Source organism: Hylobates moloch, unplaced genomic scaffold, assembly GCF_009828535.3.
Source record: "Hylobates moloch isolate HMO894 unplaced genomic scaffold, HMol_V3 SCAFFOLD_2, whole genome shotgun sequence".
Classification (NCBI taxonomy): Eukaryota; Metazoa; Chordata; class Mammalia; order Primates; family Hylobatidae; genus Hylobates; species Hylobates moloch.
The window spans coordinates 53,102,248-53,124,522 of NW_026652277.1; the positions used below are offsets into that span (position 1 = coordinate 53,102,248).

At 35.2% G+C, this 22,275-nt stretch overlaps 1 long non-coding RNA gene across 1 annotated transcript in view; it reads right to left on the minus strand.

Moving 5' to 3' along the window:
• LOC116474993 (uncharacterized) overlaps nucleotides 1–22,275 on the minus strand; it is a 71,744-nt gene that overhangs the window by 29,830 nt on the left and 19,639 nt on the right. Inside the window, exon 3 of the long non-coding RNA XR_004249793.1 lies at nucleotides 20,342–20,459. This is a non-coding gene — a long non-coding RNA (uncharacterized LOC116474993). The remainder of the gene's footprint in view (nucleotides 1–20,341; nucleotides 20,460–22,275) is intronic.

Consider the following 22,275-nt stretch of genomic DNA (forward strand, 5'->3'; position numbering starts at 1 on the left):
AATTTGAACAACAAAATAATTTATTGGCTTACATAGCCAAATATATACTTTATACACTCATACTATAGGAAAGGCAGGCGGGAAGCCTACCTCAAGTAAAACAAGAATCAGGAACTCAAGTATTGACAAAACTCTCTCCATTTCTCTTCACAGAACTATCTCTATTGCTGGCCTTGATTCCTCAAGATGGCAGAAACTAGGGCAGCTGACAACTCCTGCACTTACATTCTCATGGACTCATCAACCAGATAAAGATCTGTCTTTTGGGGGTCAAATTTGAAAAATCTGGAGAAGGGCTTCAACTGGCTCCACTTGAGTCATGTGGCTATCTCTGGATGGACCACTGTAAGGGTTTAGGGTACTATGATTGGCTCAGACTGAGGTAACTGGTGATTTCCTAACCAAGCATTCTAATGAGAAAGACCAAGTTATACAAGAAGAAAGAGGATGCTTTTAGAATATAAATTAAAACCAGAAGCAAAAGAGACTTTTTATAAAAAGAAAGAAATAGTATAAACAAGGCTACTGAATCATTTAAAACTAAAAATCTATTCTTATTTATTTCAGATAGTGAATATTAAAGAAAAATATTTTAAATTCTCGAAGCCTGTGTCTAGCTGAGACAAAAAATTCATAAAGCATTTATTTCCATCTCTAAACTTCGTATTTACTAAGAATCTGAACATTTTATACCACCAGAAGTTGATCAGGCTTTTTTACTCATGTTATGAAAGAAGAAAACAGTTGTTCCTATAATCATAAAATTGCTCAGTTCAAATAGAGAGATGAACCCACTGGGGACATCACTAAGTCCCTTCTTACGTGTATATTGTAACATTATTACACTGTTGGATTCCTCTTCATAAGTTGGGTTACATTCACTGCAGATGGTACCTCTGACTTTAGAGCAGGTGTTGTAGCAGGCCTGGCCCACAGCATCCTGATGCTTATCACCTGGACAGTTTCCAGCCACAGATTGGTCTTTGAGTTGTTGAGGAGATTGTCAGAGAGATTAATGGTGTGAGCCATATTGGAATTACCCATGATAAATGACACGATTTCCTCCACCCTTCTCAAAAGACAAGCTGTGAATCACTAGACTGCTCAGCTAAACTTGATGAGTACTTCTTTCCACATGGAAGTTGTCTAAAGACATATTTACATCCAGACTTGGGTCACCTGCACAAATCAGAGCATTTAAGCTTCAATGACTCGCTCTTGGAATATGGAAATCAACTAATTGAGTATAAGATTTGTAGACCTAAAAGATAGTTTTGGTAATTTTTTTGTTATTTATTTTGCGAACTATTACCTATTTTATGCTTAGTACTGTGCCAGTTAGGTTAAGCTAGGCTGAAATAACACATAAAGCCTGAAATATCAGTGTTTAAATATAATGCAATTTGTTTACTCATTTAATAGTCAAATGATATTGCTGAAGTGGGAGGGAAGGACCAGTAGTAGAATCTACACCAACTAGTTATTCAGAGACATGTTTCTTTTAATCCTAATGCCTCTGAATTCAATACGTCTCTTGAATAACTATTGGAAGAGGAAGAAGATGACAGATTATGTGGGAGAGATTTTTATGGGGCAGATCTGGAAGTAATATTTACCATTTCTACCGTATTCATTGTCTGAATCTGGATTACATATTCCAAATTTAACTGCAAGGGAACAGAAAATGTGGTTTAGCTGTTTAACTAGGAAGAAGAATAGGGAAATGGATATTGGTGATTATTAGCAATCTTTGCTACACAGGCACTGCAGCCATGCAAATGGGAAAACAGCAAGTTGATTGAAAACTGAAATTTACTGGAATGAAGTCAGTGATTTTTCATCTACAAGGAAGTCTCATACTTTTATTTATTTCTTTATTACTACTGGATAAAATTCTCTTCTTAGAATGGGTAAAACTATTTCTCAAACCACAAAAGTAAAGTATGTAAAAATCTCCAAAATTTCAATATTGTCAGCTCAGCTATCATAGAGAATGATATGTAATTTACCAACTTAAAACATGCTTTAAACAGAAGGCAAACTAAAATTCAGTTAACAGATTTATCAAGAGAGAAAAGGTGCATTTAGAAAATTCTCAATTAGGCCAGGCATGTTGGCTCACACTTATAATCCCCAACACTTTGGGAGGCAGAGGCGGGGAGATCATTTGAGGTCAGGAGTTTGAGACCAGCCTGGCCAACATGGTGAAACCCCATCTCTACTAAAAACTAAAAAAAAATTAGCCAGGTGCTATGGCCCACACCTGTAATCCCAGCTACTGGGAAGGATGAGGCATGAGAATCACTTTAGCCTGAGAGATGGAGGTTGCAGTGAACCAAAAACCCAGAGAAACCAGTAATAGCATTTTTTAATAGCTAAATTACATACAAATTTAAAAAAAATTATAAATAATCCACAATCAAGAAAAAATATCTGTATTCTTTACTTCTGTTCTCTTTATTGTCCCCTACCCCAACTCTCTGAAAGTAGAAGCATAAGTGATTTACTTATGGCTAAATATGGTGAGAAGCTGAGAGAGTAGTTTACTTCTGAAATGTCGGAGGAGACCTCGATCATGATTGCTGGGGTCTTGATAATTACATGGCAGTAATGTCCATCCTAGCCCGGACTTTATCCACCGTGGTCTTCCTGGACTCAGGAGCTAAATGGCTCCACTCATCATCCCCATATCAAACCTTGTAGTGATGTACTTTTCCTGGCCTGATAGGTAATTTACCAACTTTCATTCATTCATTCATTCATGATAAGTTGTGGGGTTTTTTTAAAAAAATTCAATTTTAGGAAAAAGAGAGAAAGAGGGAAAAAGAGACAGAGATACTAAAGAGAGATATCATTCAAGAAGTGTATATATGAATACATTACAGACTTAGATTTCTTATGCAAATTCAATCCACTACTAACAAAATACAAGAGTATTATGCCATATTTACCAAGTGCTCATATTTCAAGAAGCATTATTCTAAATGCTTTAGAACAGCAGTCCCCAACATTTTTGGCACCAGGGACTGGTTTTGTGGAAAACAATTTTTCCAGGACCAGGTGGTGGGGGATGGTTTTGGAATGATTCAAGTGCATTACATTTATTGTGCACTTTATTTCTATTATTATTACATTGTAATATACAATGAAATAATTAGACAACTCAATATAATATAGAATCAGTGGGAGTCCTGAGTTTGTTTCCTGCAACTGGACGGTCCCATCTGGGGTTAATGGCAGATAGTGACCGATGATTAGGCATTAGATTCTCTTAAGGAGCATGCAACCTATTTCCCTCGCATGTGCAGTTCACAACAGGGTTTCCCCCACTATGAGAATCTAATGCTGCTGCTGATCTGACAGGAGGTGGAGTTTGGACAGTAATGTGAGTGATGGGGAGCGGCTGTAAATACAGATGAAGCTTTGCTTGCTCTCCCGCCACTCACTTCCTGCTGTGCAGCCTGGTTCCTAACAGGCCATGGACTGGTACTGATCTGCAGCCTAGGTGCTGGGGACCCCTACTTTAGAATGTCTAATGTGTGTCTAACGTTACTTGGCATCACTATTATCTCTTTCCAAGGCCTCCCCTGAATGGCAGAAGTGAAGCTGGGAGATTTGTTTCCCAGAATCCTCCTTTCTGTAAGATTCCTGGTTAGAGTTTGTAAATTATAGGAAACTGAAACCAACTAGGAAGATGTAGGTGAAGGAGCTCTTAGTCTCCAAAGGCTGATCTACTCAGACTCATAGACTTCCTGATGAATCCTTGACAGCCACCTGCTTTGCTGCTACAGACAGAAAAATTGATAAAATATTCTCAAAGATTCTGGAGAATTGCAGCAACTTCTCTTAGAAGTTTTATGAGAACCACACTATTTGTTGCTTTAATATGAGATCTTCAATGATTGCTTCCCTGAAATTGGAGGCAGCTTCTTGCATTTCTAGTGGGGGTTTGAGGGTCAACAATCATGAAAGTCTCTATTTTGATATTAAGCACTTATTATCCAGAAAACATGTGATGACTTCTGTTTTACTGACCACACATTACTTTGATACAAGTAATCAAAATCATTTTGTAACATAGACATATTAGTACATCACCTACATTTTTTCAAATGAAACAAAAGCTTAGAAATGTAAATATCTTGTTAAAGTTTTCACAGCCAGAATTCAAACTCAATATGTTAACTCCAGAAATTATGCTTTTCCTTATAATGTTCTACTCTCGATAAAGTCAGCACTGATAAGAGATAGAATTTTATAATAAAAGAATAACTCAACAATATTAAACATGCACCTTCCTAATCAGCCACCATTCCTCTTCTTTTTCCTTAAAAAAAATTAAACCCTTTCTACAGCTTCTTTTCCACAGTATCAGTATTAATGGTTTGCATTAGCTTTCTCATTAATCAGCCACCATTCCTCTCCTTTTTCCAAAAAAAAAAAGAACTTTCTAGAGCTTCTCTCCTACAATATCAATATTAATGGTTTGCATTAGCTTCCTCATCATGTCTACAATCTATCAAATTTATCGGTAAATGTTGAACTTTCTAGACTCCTAGATTTGCTCATGATCACCTTAAGCTATTGAATGCTCAAGCATTGTAGTTTCTGCTTAGTTGGTAGTTACAAGGCCTAGAGATAAGAGACATTGTGATTGGCCTTGAACATAATTCAACAACAGAAGAGAGCAGGCCTTCATGGTGCTAAAGGGAATTCTGTGTAATTGAAGCATGGAACACCATTGAAGAACAGTAATAGAAGAAAAAACAGAAGTAAACAGGGATAGATAACTCAGGGTTTTGGAAGCCATGTATTAATTTTACTTTTTTACTGATAACTTGATTTCAATGTTACAAGTATTTTTTAGCAAATACTTTTCAAGCATCTATTACGTATTAGACTCTATTCTGTGCTAGAAATTTAAGATACATCTACAATATGCTAGATTTTCAAGACACATCAGTGAACAATAGAGCAAAATATTCTCTGCCCTTCTGAAGCTTATATTTAACAAAGAAGATGCAATATACCTAAGAAAGCATAGAAGTATGAAGAAAAAGAAAAAGCAGAATAGAGTTGAGGGAGTTGTGAGAGGAATGAAGTTGTGTTTGAAATGCACAGCTGTGGATTGGCTTCATTCAGTATCTCTTCCCTGTCTTTCTGTGCTCTCTAGTTTAATTGAGAGCATCACTGTCCACCCTGATACCGATGTTAAAGCTCATTGGTTGCTAAAGTCTTGGGACTCTGCTTCTCCTTTTGTATTCTCATTGCCATTGCCCTACACCACAGCATCCTGTGCCCTCATTCAAATTATTCAACAACTACCAGTCTGTTGGTCTCCATTATTTCTCCGTTATAAATTCTTCTTCATCCTTAATCAGAGTCTTCATTCCAAATGACAAGTAGTCATGCCACTCCGTTGTTCAAAAACATTTCCCACTTCTGTAATGTCTACAGATAAGGGTCCTGACACCATGTATGACATTTAAAATCCCCCAAAGTCGGACCTCTGACTAGCTGTGGAGCTGTCTTCTAAAATTTTTCTCCTGTATCCCACCAAGCTAATAGAGCATTTAAGCATGGACTTTTCCTTCTTTTGGATAATATTTTGCCTATAATGTTTTGTCTTTAATGTCTCCCTCTCTCTCCTCATCATTGTATTTTTGTAGTCAAAATCTCCTCTATCTCTAAAGCCAGGTCACATTTGCTTTCATTGGTGAAGAGTTTCCTGTATCTTCCCAGTCATTCTAAATAAGTGTTCCATTTTCTGTTCTCCCAAGGAATTATGTTTTTTTCCTTATGGCATCCAAGTCTTGTAGTTTCATTCTCAGTAATTCTGTCTGTAATTGTTACAGACAGAAGACAGTGCAGTCATTAGACTGTAAGTATGCTCAGGACAGGGACCTTCCCGTTGCTCATCCCCTGGTTTTCCTGCTATAATTATGGCTCAATGTTTTCTGTAGAGTAGGGGCTCCATGAGTGTTGAATTTAAATTCATTTTCTTGAACTCTGGTTTAGGCAATATTTTATTTTGGAGGTCAATGTATTAGCGAGCTCATTCATAGAATTAACATGATGGATAAGAACATTTTTAACAAGCATCTTTTAATAATTATAAATGCCAGATTTCATCAGAAGCCTAGAGCAAGTATTATCACTGTGAGACAAAATAAATGCTACATGTGTCAATATTTACACAAGCAGATTACAACAGTGTGGTCTCATCAGTTCAGCTATTGTGTCTTGTGAGCTTAACTAAATTTCAAACTCCATAAGGAACTGCATTTTCCCCTGAAGTTATTAAAGGGTAGATTTCTTTTAATTAAACTCATTTGCATGACTAAATTAGATTTAATTACTCTCATTCATTTCACTAATACCTTTCTTTGATTGGAGAAGGAGAATTTTTATAATTGATTAAAATAGGATGCTCTGGCCTTCTCCATTGATTCTGGAGAATAGTTCTATTTTATGCTTTTAAATGACTAGGGAAACAAATTTTTTTTTTATCTAGTGCTACTGCCAACACTCTTCATGAACCTGGGATGGACACATAACCAATCTGCTCCTCAGCTTCTCCCTCTGATAAGCACTGTAGTACTGATGGCAATGATACTTCTTTTGGCCTATCATGCAAAGGCAAATGATGCTTTCAATGTGGAAGTGCTTGAAACATTCATATAGATTATAAATCATGAATATTATTGAAATCATTAATATCGGAAATTAAAGCTTTTGTTTTAAATGTTTTCTAAAAATGAAGTTCCTCTTTACCTTTTGGGTGGTAATCATTGTTTTCATAATTTTAGATTATCAAAGTTTACTATTGTATTCATTCATTCACTCATGCCTGCATGCATTTATTCAGTGTAAATTTGTTTTCACGCAATATTACAGTCATGGTGACTGTCATTGGACAGAATTAGATAAACTCTTAACAAGTCTAATAAAACATATTCCTCCCTCAAGAGTTCAGTCTTGAGAGAGAGAGGTTAATATGTAAAGAAATACATTTTGATAAATGGAATAAAAAAATTGCATACAAGTTTCATGGTTGAAAAGGGGAAGTTTTTAACTCAGCTTGAAGGTACGTAAAATAGATCTTATGAGATAAATGCATCTAAAAAGATAGGAGAGGAAGGTTATTCTAAGACAAAGGAATTCTGCGTTCAAAGGCACTCAAGCAAGAATAGAATGACATATTTGGAAAACTCTGGATTACTTTGGCTTAAGTTTTGGCTTAGAGCATGAATGGACAGGGAAAGGAGTTTGGAGAATAACTCATCCTGGGGGTGATTTGGCTTAAAGCAGGTAAGTAAAATGAATATATTTATGTATTAGAATGATAATGAAATAGCAATATGGAAAGTAGATTCGAGGGAAATAAGTCCAGTTAAGATATTCTTCAGTTCAAAGATAACATATACCTGCAATAATGTAGTAACAATAAATTTGGAGAGAAAAAAACAAATGTAACATATTTTATTGGTATTTATTTAGCAGATAGAATTGTCAGGCAGAAGCTTAAGATATCTTCTATGTTTCTGCATTGGATGATATTTTAAGTAGTGGTAGCATTACCAAAAGCTTAAGAAGATAAATATGTTTAGGGGTGTGACTAGAAGGGATTCTAATTCAAGCTTTGGGGATGTAATTTTGAAATGAAGACAATACATTTGTCTGGGTCCTAGGATAAGGGTACAGAAAAACGTTCTAGATTTGAGAGTTGTAACTGAGGTTTTCATGTGTTGTTTTGTTTTAAATCTACTCTTTACTTTCTTTTGCAAAACGCCCCTTTCCTGAGTTACTGATTCTGGTTTGACTATTAAAAGGCCATGCCTTTCCCTCTGATGGTGGAGGGCGCTTGAATCAAGTCAGGCCAATCAGAAAACAAGCATAGGTACTGGTGAGGATGCTGGAAGAGAGGTGGTCATGTTTTTTCCAGTGGGATTACTAGCTGTTAGAATAAGTAAGCCCAGAGTAACTGGTGGTGTCTTTGTTTCTGTATAGGTAAAGTTTGCAGATGAAACAATACAGAAATTAAAAAGCTAACAAAAGAAACAGTTCTGCTGATATTTTTGCACTACTGGATCCAACCAAGCCTTTAGTTAACTTTCTCCTTAATGTTTTAGATATGTGAGCTAATAAATTTTGAGTTTCATGCCTTATGCATGTTTTTATTTCTGTTACTTGTATCCAAAAGCATCTTAACTAACTCAGAGGTTTTCACCAAGTGAGTCGTAATTCACATTGGGAGGAGGAGTGTCATAGCTCAGGTCAGGGTGTGGTAAGTGAGGAGAGAAAAAGATTAAGACAGAATAATCAGAGGAAACGTGAAAATTGAAAGATAGATGGAGGGAAAGAATCCCATGAAGAAAGGTAGATCAATTAAGAAGCTTAGCAAAGGGTAGTATGATAGAAGCAAAAGAAGTAAAGAAAACATCAAGAATAATGGAATGTCATAGGGAAGAGATGAGATCATATTAAATAGGATAAGATATATCAAAATGTCTGTCTGATTTAGCAATCTGAAGGTCATAGATGACTTTAGTAAGAACTGTTTCAGTAGAGTGGTGGGTGCAAGACAGATGGAATACGTGTGAGAAAGTGAAGTCAGAGAACTGATTTTGTCTCTCAAGAAGATTATGTGTAAAGGGGCAGTGGGAGGTTGGGCTTTGTCTTCAGTGAAATGCATAGTCTTTCTAAAGGCTAGAAAGAGGGTTTTTTTCCCTACGTTGGGAAAAGCAGCACCTGTGTAAGTGCTAAGTAAACGCACCATTTTTTCTTCTGTCTTTTCTTGTTTAAATATGGTACTTTTTACATGGCTTTTACAAGAAAACTTGTGGTGATTACCAACATAAAATGCCAAGTAGATAAGAATAGTGACAAATATAAATCAGAGACCTGTTGGTTTCTTTCATTCACTTATGTAAGTCCTAGAGGTTTCCCATATTCTGATGCTTCAGTTTTCTTTCATACTAAAAAGTAGAAAATCTTTTTTTAACCAAAAAATGCATACTGAGACATAGAAAATCATAATGTATGCCCTGTATCCATATCATAACACATATAGGAGCTAATGACTGGCTCCTGCAAATATTTTCAAAACAATGCTCTTGATTTCAAAACCTGTGTTTTGTTACTGAACAGAACTGTTTTCCCCACAGAGGATTGTCATTATTCATTTTAAGACACCCGTGTTTGCTGAAGTTGATATAATATGATTTATCTCAATAAACTAAGCTCAAAGCTTTGCATTATTTGGTGCCATTTCTACTCATTAAATGTCATATTTTTAATCTCTCTATTACAATGGATAAGTAACATTTATCAAACCACCTAGGATATGAATCTATTTGTCAGTTTCATGTTTTTAAAAATATAATAATAGTAAATATTGAAAAGAAACATTTAAAAATAAAGCACTGTATTGCTTCTTAAGTAAGGCATCACATTGTTAATAAGTGGCCTATGTACTCATTAAAAATAAAATTCTCAAATATTGCAGTAAGTAATAATGTAGTAATAGTCATGTCTGTCTCTTCCAGCCTATAAACAAAATCTAGGGTAGGATAAGCGAAAATAACTCACCACAATGGATCAATTTTTGGAGAGTTAAAAAGCCTATCAGCATTCTGGATGTAGACACCTGATTCCTAATCAGGAAGTGCTTTGAGGTGAGCACCTTCCCTTTCAAGCCTGCATTTGGGTATTTGGTTTGGGTGTACACAGTCATAAAAAGGAATGTGTCATGAAAAGAAATGGAAACAAACAAGCCACAATATCAAAAGGAGGAAAAAAAATACCACAAACCACACTTTCACAGTCCTCTATTTATACTAGCACATTCTGGGAAAATCACTCAAAAACCTGTTACTAATCATTTAAACCTTAGGCTGTCAACATTTTTCTGCTTTGCTAGCCAAATAGTCATGTGCAGCAGCCAGAGGGTTAAAGAGCCAGATTTCCTGTCCCATACTGTAGCTTTGTGTGAGCAATATGGAGGACCCCATCATCACTGCAGAGGCTCCTGTTGAACATGAAGAGGTCTATCCAGGCAAAAATATGTGCAGCCTTCTGGGCCAGATTTGCTCCGGAAGGGCTTCTGAGTTGGCTGTGCAGTGAACTAAGCTGTCCAGACCTGCTGTTCCGGAAAGGCCAAGATTCTCCCTTTGTGCGTCTAGTTCTTCAGCCACCAGACCATACAAAGCCTACTTTCCCTGGGTCCAGACACCCTACACGATCATAAAAAGGTCTTTGCTTTGTTTCAGGAAATAAAATACACAATTTAATATAAATTTGATATTTAGATTTTGGTAGACTGAAGACAAACATTTCAATATTCACATTGAAATGAAATAAGTGAAACCGAACAAATAACTAGATAGTTCTGGGATTTAGACTGTGGAAGGCAACAAAATTTTCTATTACTTGATTTAAAAAAATACTTACAGTCTGTCAATTACGCAACAGTTTTATTTCCAGTGGCCTAGGCACAGTGTTTTATTTGTATTATTTTAATGGAAGATTTATGATATGCTGATAATAAGTACTGTATCCTGTATTTAATACATACATTAGGAGAGTTCATTGTCAAGGGAATGGGAAATTAATGCTCTCAAGACCCCGGTCACACATCATGATTGTACTTTGTGACTTGGAGTGAGAATTCTTGATTTTAATTTTCTCCAGGCTCTGCTCATTTGACTTGTGCTCATCCCTGCTTAATAAACAAGATAAGGACAAAAATACTTAAAGTCGGCAATATTTTGTGGACAATTATTAGTATTTTTCACTTCATAAAAATTCAAAGTTCAAATTCAGTTTGACAAGAAACCCACCCACACTACCTCCTTCTATGAAGTTCCTCATTGACAGTCTGAAAATCTAGTCTCTTCTGCAATAAGAGACAACAGAAACCTATAAAAACAAGCAAGAAGTCTGTGTCACACACAGGCTATAGACGAGGACTGCTCTCTTCAATACTCATGTGATTCAGTCATCATGAACAGAAATTTGAAATTACACCTTGCAGGTGAAAACAAAACCAGTGAAACATTTGATTTATCTTTGACATCTAAATATCATGTCTTGCTTGTTTGGAAATCTGACTAAACGAGATCGACCATAAGTCCTGTTGTAGTCAAAGCTCAGTGATCTAGAGGAGGCGAAGTTTGACTCAAGATTAACATAAACCACTGTGGGTCCTTGGAGTCAGACTCAAAAACTTAGATTCCATCATGCCCTTAATTATCAAATGTGTTTCCTGTGAAGAAAGGAGTACCGTTTAAAATGTTTGATAATCTGACAAGGCCATAAGGCTTAATGGAATCGATGATTACACACAGATGGACGATTAACTCTCGAGATTTAACGTTAAAAAAAAAAAAGAAACTGTGCTGGATTGCTACTTAATGGAATTACACTGCCCATATGGAAAAGAACTATACCCTAAATATACCCAGAATGATGGAACAGGTGGCAGAATCTGGGCAAGACTGCTTGGAATGCACAAAAGCATTCTGAACTTGTAACTGCCAGAAAAGATTCCTGGAGAAAAAAAAAAAAAAAAAGAGGGGAATCTTTGAAAGTGTGTTAACTTTTCTACATTTTGGAAATATGAGTTGCAAAAATAATTAGAAAACTGAAACCCAAAGTACATTTTTTTCTAGTAGGTCTTTTTTCTATACTATCTTTTGGAAACCTACACACTATGACTGAGGTAATGTTACAATGCATGAATTAGTATTTAGCTCCAACATGAAATCAGCAAGGGCAGAGACCATTTCTTTCTTAGTCATAGCTTGATCCTTCAAAAAATATACTTGAGGAAAGGAAATTAAAACTATTAGCAAAAATAGTTTTAAATGAAGATTGGCCATCATTTCTGAATTTCATATTCTTTACTAATGTTTTACATCCCCCCTGCCATGAATAAACAAAAGCTGCATATGTGAAAATAGTGGCAGGATATGAACACAAGTAAGCATTTACATATAAATAAGCAAATGATAAGGTAATATAATTCCAATTAAGAAACTACTGCTGATAGAAGGTAATTTATTTGTGATGTTTTGCTCCAACTCGGCAGGGTTTTTATTTTAAATATTAATAACCTTTCAGATCACACAGACTCCATCCTTCACAGACATGGAGGGGCATGAGGACAGAATCTGGAAGGCCTTAGTAATAATAAATTTAGCAGGGAAGTGGCCCTGAGCACTTACTACGTGCAAGAATTAATTTATTTATATGCATCTTTTTATTTAATTCTTAATATAGCCCTTTGTGTTGTTTCCCTATTTTACCAATGAGGAATCTGACATTAAGTAGCTTCCTAAGGTCACAGAGCTAGTAACTGATAAAGTTGGGACTAAAATAAGAGACCGGTCTTGTCAAAGTCCTTTCACATATAACCATTTTTGTCAATGCCTATTTAGCATGGTCTCTCCTTGCTTCTGTGTTACTTCTCCAGTTTTGCACATGCCTGAGCATTCTTGGACTCTTTCTTGTGCCTGATGCCTTCCATAAACATTATGGATCCACACTATTATTAAGATCTTTAGAAAAGTCATAAGGATAGAAAAGACAAGAGAGCCCTACCCACAACAAAATAGTTAACCACAAAAAAAAAAAAATACGAAATGATGAAATGAGTGTAAAGAAGCTTTACAACATTTGGTTTCTCTTCCATAAAGTACTAAGTTCTTTTTTTTAAATTAAATGTTAAATTCTTAAAAAAATTTTGTTGGTGTCTCTGTTTTATTGATGCCTGTAGCATATGCTTGTTATGCCTACTGGATAATTCAGGAAAACTCTATCCCTGGGTCTACTAAACAATTCTTGCTGTGGACTGAATATTTGTGTTCCCCAACCCCCAAATTCATATGTTGAGGCCCTAATCCCTATTGTAAGGGTATCTGAGGGTCAGGCCTTTGGAAAATAATTAGGTCATGAAGATGGAGCCCTCATCAATGGGATTAGTGCCCTTATAACAAGAAACATGAGAGATATGATCTCTCTCTCAAACATGTGAGCATACATCAAGAAGGTGGCCATCTGCAAACAAGTAGGAAGCTCCTCACCAGACGTCAAATTTGCTGTTACCTTGATCTTGGACTTCACAGACTCCAGAACTATGAGAAATAAATATCCGTTGTGTAATCCACCTAATCTATGGTATATTTGTTGCAGCAGCCCAAGGGAAAACCATTCTGAAAAACTGAAAAATAATTACCTTGGTTAAACCAATCACTGCATTTCATCATATAATTTTGGCAAATTAATACTTTTAGATCTCTTTTATGACTCTACCATGAAAGTGAAACACACTTAATTGTTCTCCATAAAAGTAATTTTGACATAATCCCACAGACCAATTGACTACTAAAATTATAGACACAACTTCTTCTAACTGCTTGCTCCTTAGCATTCCATATGCCTAGGATTTTTTATACATTTTTATATATGTATACGGTTAAAATATTTTTTTCAGACTTTTTTCCCTACCCAGAGGAATTTTATCACTGACAAGATACAAGATAAAACAGAGAACAGACTTCTGGTCCGGTGAGAAGACCTCCTTTTAGTCTTTAATATTTTATTTTCTGCTAATTAGTTGCAAACTTTTTTCTCTTATATGTTCCAGGCTTCCATTTTTCTCTTAGGATACTTACCTTCATTATATAATAGGAATTACAAGACAAATTAAGAATGAAATATGGAAAATTACTTGAAAAAATGTAGAGTAAATGAGCTGTTGAAAACTGGGGACAATATGCTTTCCTTCCTCGCCATGCACTGCACAGTATAGATGTTCAGTCAGCCTTTACCACAGATAAATGAAAATAGTTCTTATCCAAATAGGTTGTAAAAAACTTGAGAGTAAGGGGCTTACCTTACAGTGGGGCCACAAAAAAATGTTGCTTTTGATAAGGGATTCTACAAAATACAATGACTAGAGTGGCATAGAGTGCAACGAAATCCAAATATTTTAGGTAGAAAATATATGCACTTTCTTTTGCACTTGCACTATGGACATAGTATCCTTTGTTATTGTGCAGATTTTTTTTTGGAAAATAAAGAGTATTTTATCAAGGTAATATAAATTATTTATGCTACTATCAAACTTATTTTGTGCCTATCTAGAAATCTTGAATTTCTAGAATTCTAGAATTTCTAAAACATTTTGAATATCAATTATAGGCTTATTTTCCAACAATTATTATAGCTTCCAGTTCTACCTAAGATATTACTTCCATTTCCCAGCAAACAGCTTACTGTTTTGATGATGTGGAGTAAGGGAAATACGTTGGTAGAAACTAGTGTTGAATTATATCTATCTTTTTAGCAGTTGATAGGTGTACTTTTAATAAGATATAAAGAATCACTATTTAATATCCTTAAAACATTTAGTATTTCATCACATTGGACATACTTCGAAAATTTCTTATTAGTGTTTTTTAAATGGTGGGCTTGTTTTATTTATTCATTTTTGATACAGTGTATTTTTGCCTGATATATACTCAGTCTTATGATTGAAATGAAATCTTAAAAACTTATCCTAGTGCAGAGTGGCTGTCTCAGGGAAACTATTATGCTACAATGTTTAATGCAAGGTTAACTAATTAGGAAAAATCCTAAGGCAGCCTGTGAGATGGAAATCACCCGAGGACTCTTCCCAAGAGTAAATGGGTTGGTAGAAATGCCACAGTTGCCCAGATAGAGACAACGGAAATAACGGTTTTCCTTTGAGACTGATAGCAGGCTCTCTATTTAAAGGCACAGTTTTCACACTGGGAATTTCAACACATTTTGCTTTTGTTTCTGTAGATCTAACCATGGTCCTGAAAATGATCCTGGTCACTTACTTCTTGGTTGGTCCAAGTATATGACTGCCTCACTAAAGGCCAAATAGAAGAGAAAGAATGGTGATTTGTCTACTGGATGGACTTCAAAACTAAGAAAGTAGAAGTCGTTGTTTATTGGTTTTATAGAAATATCATCAGAGAAGATGAGAAATTGCAGGCTCTGGAGAATACACACACACACACATTCAGTCAGTTAAGGGACAGAGGGTCAAGTAGAATGAACAGTACCGTCCAGGTTCCCTATCATCTACAGAACATTATCAGACATGGCTTTTCTTAGCAGGGCCAAGGAAAGAATATTTACAAGATCACAGCTACTCAAAACCCAACATGGCAACTTCTAAATATACGCCGTAGGAATGTATAGGAGTGGAGAAAAATACAAGAGCTTAGAAATGTTGGTTTTTGATGCTTTTGAACCAATTCTCATGGCGATTTACACCATAGCCTGCAAGACATATCTCAGGCATTTCTTGTGCAGAATAAGACTTTCCCAACAAACAGCATAATAGCTTCAAACCACACATGATAAAAACAACTTTATCTTGATTGTTCTTCCTTATAAGACATCAAAGGTAGAACAGAGCAGAATAGTCATGACACAGATGAAAAAAAAAAAACATAATCGTCAGTGCTTGTTTTTACCATCCTCCACCTAAATGTTTTCTTACACTGTTTTCTTTCTGCCTTCTCCCCTCTCCAGGCTCTGTTATCTTCCCTACATTCCAACTATATTACTCTAATTTTGCATTCTGAATGTCTTTATGCTTTGGTTCGAAATCTCCTAAAACAGGTCCTGATATTTCATATTTAGATGTATATGTATATAGTCTCATTCTTTTACTTACGAGTGTTCATACACACACACACACACACACACACACACACACAAGATACAGAAAAATGAGAAAAAGGAATATCTCAATTAAATCATGATTAGCAACTTCTCAAAGACAAGGTTGTAAATGTCAGATCCAGGGAAGTTGGCATAATGAAGTGTTCCTAATTTTAGTTTCCATTGAAGGTGAGTGGTCTGTGGCTAAAGATTAACATCCCTCTCTAATCAGAAATACCTGAGACACTCTTTATTCAGGTATGCCTAGTTCTTTTTCTATAGATGATTCTAGTATAGCTTTATATTTCATGAGAGTCAGTCTATGAAACCTCCTATTTCTGAACCCATAGTAGTAGTCCCTTAGATAGGACTTCTCTTCACCCAATCACCAATACATACACAATTCCAGCATTCTTTAATTCAAAATCTGGATATTTTTCATCATGTGGCTCCAGTGAAACTGGCGTTTCACAATAATCTACCCAAGTTATATGTTCAATACCATTCACTTACATCTGAATGATCTGTTCTATAACCATGAAGGATATCCAGAATGCATGGTTACAGAGAAGCAAGACAAAATCAAAATACTATGAGCCCTATCATCCCCTAAGGTCCAATTTTAGGCACATTAAAGGTTTTGTATATATTTAAAATATTCATTATTCTTTATTAATTCACTTTCAGAATTCCTTATTTTCCCATAGCTTCTGGGAACCAGGTGCATAAACTTAGCACGAAATTCTTGTACAAATTTACCCTTGTGCCTTTACTGCCAATCATTACATGTCCTGTTGACATCCTAAACCAGACATGCCTATATTATAATATAACTATTTATTATAATAGCTTAAATAGTAAGCTATTATAAGAAATATACTATACAGACTTTTATCTTAATATAATGTCATCTATATGTTGCTGTGAACCTGGATTTGAAAATATAATAGGATGGTCATTCTAAGGCAAGAGCGAGAGGGAAGTATAAGGTTTTTACAGGTACCTTCAAAAGCCTAATTCAAGCTTAAATGTGGTGACTGACAAGCGTTTATTTCATTCTTTAACTGAAAGCTATTCTGGGGTTTATTTTGTCATTTTAGGGGTCTTCTTTTGTTAATTAAACCATCCTTTTGGAGAGTTTTAAAAATATTTTTTTCTTTGTCAGCTATTGGTTATTAAATTGTAGTCCTCAGCTTGTGACTGCAGTAACAGATGTCTCCTAGTTGGAGTGAAGTCAGAAGGTTCCTTCTGAATGAACGTAAGGAAAATACACCAGTACAATAGAGCAAAAGGTATGTATGTCCCAGACAGCTGAAGAAGTCTGCTCGGGATACGAAGTAGAGATAGGGCATTAGTGCACTTAATCACTTTTGTGTTTGGCCTAAAATAATTTAATGATTAACTTAGAAACCAAGGAAACAGTCATAGAAAGTTGACAGTTTCATCCATGTAATTTTCTCTTAAAATGTATTTCACTCATGTTAGCAAATAATACTAGGTAAAGCACTGTCCTTTCACATCCCTTAGAAACTGTTACTGCAAAAGTATTTATTAGCAAAATTGAAACTGTCACTTCAGATTTCACTTATACATTTTCACATAGCTCACCTTCAATGTGATCCTATATTTACGTCTGTCTAAGCTCAATATCTTTCAATATTTACTTATTCAATTTAACATTTACTGAGTACCTTTTTATGCCATAAAACATACTGGAACGTGGCATCTGCCTTGTATCTTGAGGATGCTATATAAAGAGATAGATAAATATAGATATAGATGGGAGGATTGATTTATAAAAATAAATGCAGAAATGAATATGTAAAAATAAATATAATAAGGTGATAATACAGTGTGGATATTTAGAGAGTACAGAGCTTATTTAAAAATGCTTTTTATTTTAATATATTTATCTCATTATTTAACAACTATTTATTTGTAAGCCTGGCAATACAGTTGTCATGATTCATACATATTATAGAAACTTCAAAACAGAAATGATTCCTAGATTCTGTTCAGTGTTAGAAATTGTTATTAGATTGAATGCCAATTCATGTCTTATGGAACAGCTCCATTTTCAGAAACTCACAAAAAATGTCTATCAGTCAAATCCCAACGAAGACCCAATCATTCATTTATCTTGAAAAAAAAAAAATTGCTCAGTTTAAGCTCTTTTATACTATACTTTTTAATTATCTAATTCCAGATTATTTCTATTATTTTCTTCTCCAAATATAGTTTTTTTAATTTACTTTTTTTGTTGTTTTGAAAATAGCTGTGTTTTCGACAATCTGAAAGCTGATTCAGGTGCTTTACTCTCAAATAAAAGGTCAGCATTTCTAGATTTCCCCCATGGAATTTTCTAACATTGTTATCTATGTTGTTTCAGTGTTAGGAGTTCTCTGACAAAGAATTTAAAAAACCAACCAATCCTAGGACATAGTGCGAAGGGAAAGAGAAGAGAGGCTAACTCTCTCTACCATTTGCATTGAAATCTCTGCTAAAGCTTCCTGGAAGTTGGTATACCCAGTCCATCAGGAGTCATATTATCTGATACTCTCCTAACTGAAATCTCGACTTCTTTATTACTTTGTGAAGCTCCTACAGCCACGTTAGATGAATTATCTGAAAAGCTATTAATAGGTTAATTGTGAATCCACCAAATAATCACATGTCCTGTCACAATTCCATCAACGCTGGACTCATTGAAAATTCAAATCGTAAATTGTTTGCCAGGGAAATATGTGATCTATTTTCAGTGTGTGCTGGTGTTCAGTAAGATGCTGCAAAACTAGAAATAAACATCGATTTTTAAATTGAATATAATATTTTCTTGAGCCACCACTAGATTCAATGCACTGCAAAAAATACAAATATGAATAAGACAAGCCTAACTCTCAAAGGTGGAGATTTCAAACTGATAGCACAGGATGTGTTTTTAAGACACATGTTAAACAATCCTGTACATAATAAATGATAGAGAATTTTGGTAAAGGGAGAATGAAGGGCTCATGAGTTCAGGGTAAAAAGGCAATTAAAGAAAGCTTCAAGCATAGGTGAGATTTGGGTTTGTCTTCAGGGAAAGACAGTGAGTGGAGAATATTTTAAGCAGCAGAAATCAAATGAGCAATAAAAGTAGAAAACTGCAAATGCTTGATAAACATTTACTGAATGAAATGGTCCTAGTAACAGTCAAATCTTTTTTCTTTTTTTTTCTTTCCTTTTGGCAGTGGTAAGGATTTCCCCATCTTAAACTCTGAATTTTGGGGATGTTGAGTGTATTTTATCACTTTTTATAACTGATTTCCACAGATAAAGTGGTTGTTTCCATATCTATCCATCTGCTAATCAAGGATCATTTTGGAATTAAGTGTAAGGAAAATTTTTTAAAAAAAGAGACCATGAAGCTGTGTTACATCTTGAAGTGCATTAAAATATAAAAACAAAAAATAGGAACACACTCCAAATGACTCATTTGTGTTTCAGTATTCCAGAACTTAGTGACAATAACTGGCAGTAGATAATTTCACAGTGTCATCCTGGTGGAACATAGGGTTCTCATAAGAATACATTTCTATCTCCTTCAACATCACTATTAAAATGACTTATTTGTTTCTGATTAATTAGGACCCGGTTTCTTCCTTCTTGGCATTGAGTTTTTCCTCCTGTTCGTCTATCTGGACAGGCTAGATCTGCGTGGGCATGTACCAGTTTGTGAGATTCTGGATCAGAACTCAGTGGCTTTGCAACAGTGATAAACCTAACTTCTGGTAACTGTGAATTTGTGTTCCAAAGTGCCACAAACCGCACGGTAAGATGCCACAAAAAGGAGCAGTAACTAGGTCGAGTTTTTGGCAGTCTCCATGGAGCAGTAGCTCCAATACTGGCATGCCAGTGATTAAACAGAACTAAGAAATATTTTTTCCTTATCTTCCTGTAGCAGAACAAAAGAGCTCAGATTAACTGATGGGGAGTGCAGAGGAAAAAAGAAATCTTTTTAGATAAGAGGAGTGTAACTGCCAACTATCTAAAATCTAATTATTTATGTCCAGTATGAACAGAACTCAAATAAGGGTACATACCATGGGTATAGCCAGAATGTGTGTGTGTGTGTGTGTGTGTGTGTGTGTGTTGGGGGAGGGGTTTCTGTTAGAATGGGGTAGAGGTGAGTCTTCTTTTGCTTTCCCACAGTGCTATCATAGCCTATGGTTTGCAGCTGTGAACAAAGTCTTCAGAATAATGCCATTTCCCTAATACTTTTACTGAGATCATCATTAGGTAAGTGCTAAGACATTTGCTATTTCGGAAAAGCAAAGGAATGTGCTAGACTTGGTAGTATAACATTGAACTCCAGGAGAGGCTAAGCCTCCTTCCTGGGAGCATGATAGGAAGTTCACTGTAGCGCACACTAATCATAAGTGTCATTGCTGTTCATATTTTTCATATTTGCCCCATGCAAAGATGTACCCCAACTCCCTAATTCTGAGTGTACTCTTTCCAATGAGTTCATGACTCCCAATAATTAAAAAATAAATATGCAAGAAAGCAAAAGACTAAAACAAAACTGGCGAGCAAACAATTGAAAAAGCATTGAGAAAGCTAATTGACATGCTTTGTAAAATGCCAGAATTATTACCTTTCTGTGTGTTTAGAAAAGAAATTATCTTAAAATGTAACACTTCTTTCTCTATTCATCCTAGTGAATCCAGTCGACAGGATTTAGCACTGGGAAGAAACCCAGAAGGTTTGAAATCCTGTAAGAAAGAAAAGTATATTTTTAGAATTATGGTAACAGCTGCTAAGAAATGTATTTCTATTTTGTAGTTAGTCTGAGCTGCCTAACATAAATGTGTGGTAGAAAAAAGATAACAGAGATAAGGCAAGTGGAGAGAATTATAGCAAAGTGAACACTATCTTTGGTTGTTGTTGAAGGAAAAATTGAGTACTAAAGATGGCATTTTATCAAAATAAAACTATATATTGTACATCTAAGAGCTAGAATTAGATGTCTATCCTCTCCCTCTCTCTCTCTTTTTCTCTCCACTCTTCTCCTCCCGTCCTTGTATTTCTTATCTATTTTTAAATCTTTTCCTAATGGAATCTTAGGGAGTATTAACATAATAATACTGATCTCATTAAAAATCACCTTCTAATATTCCCAAATCTGCTACCAACTGTCAAATACACAATCTATCAAAATTTTACATTAAAACTAACAAAGATATTTAAATAAAGCTCTAGGAAGTCAATTATTTTGCAAATGACTAAATAAAAATTTTATTATTGTTTATTTTCTCATGCAATTTTGGTTTCTTAGATTTTATTATTAAAGTATAGGGTAAGTACAAATAGAAATAAAAACGCATTGCAATTTCTTCACATAATGAAATGGGTATAATATTTCATATTTTGTCTTGCCTGTGATTGGGTTTGTTAAAAAATAGTGACATCGGCCATGCGCTTGGCTCACGCCTGTAATCCCAGCACTTTGGGAGGCCAGGCGGATCATGAGGTCGGGAAAGCGAGACCACCCTGGCCAACATGGTGAAATCCTGTTTCTACTAAAATACAAAAAAATTAGCCGGGCGTATTAGTGCGCGCCTGTAGTCCCAGCTACTCAGGAGGCTGAGGCAGGGGAATCCCTTGAACCCAGGAGGCAGAGATTGCAGTGAGCCGAGATCGTGCCACTGCACTCCAGCCTGGTGACACAGCAAGACTCCGTCTAAAAAAAAAAAAAAATAGTGACTTCACATATTTGGGAAATGGTTAAATATTATCAAACATAATACACATTTGTGTTATGTTTCTACCTCTTGGGCTTATTTTGTCCTTGGATTTGATGGAAAGGGCCACTTCTCCAAATGAAAGAAAATGGATGCTTTTTCTTTGAGGACTTTTCAATCTAGTCTCCACTGGGAAACAGCCTGGGCTTGGTATCAAAATGACATAATGTGCATGTGGTTTGTTACCTAGGGGCTGCTATAGAAATTTAACTTATTGTCTCATAAATTAACTACATTAATAACATACATATTGTTGTTATGGTTAGTAACAATTATTAAATGAATACCTGGGAGGGTCAATGTTTTACAGGTTGAAGAAATCTCAAAAAATGCTCTTAATAATTATTCCTTGGTCTAGAATAACACATTTTAATTAGTCTTTAATTTTGCTCTCCTAGATTTTCTTGGAAATATTCTATGGCTTTTTCTATATTCCATACACACATATAAAAGCCAGGACACCATATTTTTCTCATTCATATCCTAGAAGATGAAATTTACCATCATTATCAATGATTACTCCTTCTACTCCCTTCCCCAACGGCTCAAATTTATGTGCTTATTCTCACTCTCTTTCTCTTTCACTGTGTCCTTCTTGTGCTGTGCTGTTCCGACCACCATAATTTTTACAAGGGAAAAATAAGCGGCTAAATAGTATTGGGACATTTGAAATATTGAGAAATAATGATACATACATCTGCATGCACAAAATATCTATTTTCAGAAATACACTTTATGAATCAGATAGAGAGAAGAGGATGAGAAAATAATATTCATCATGGTGAAA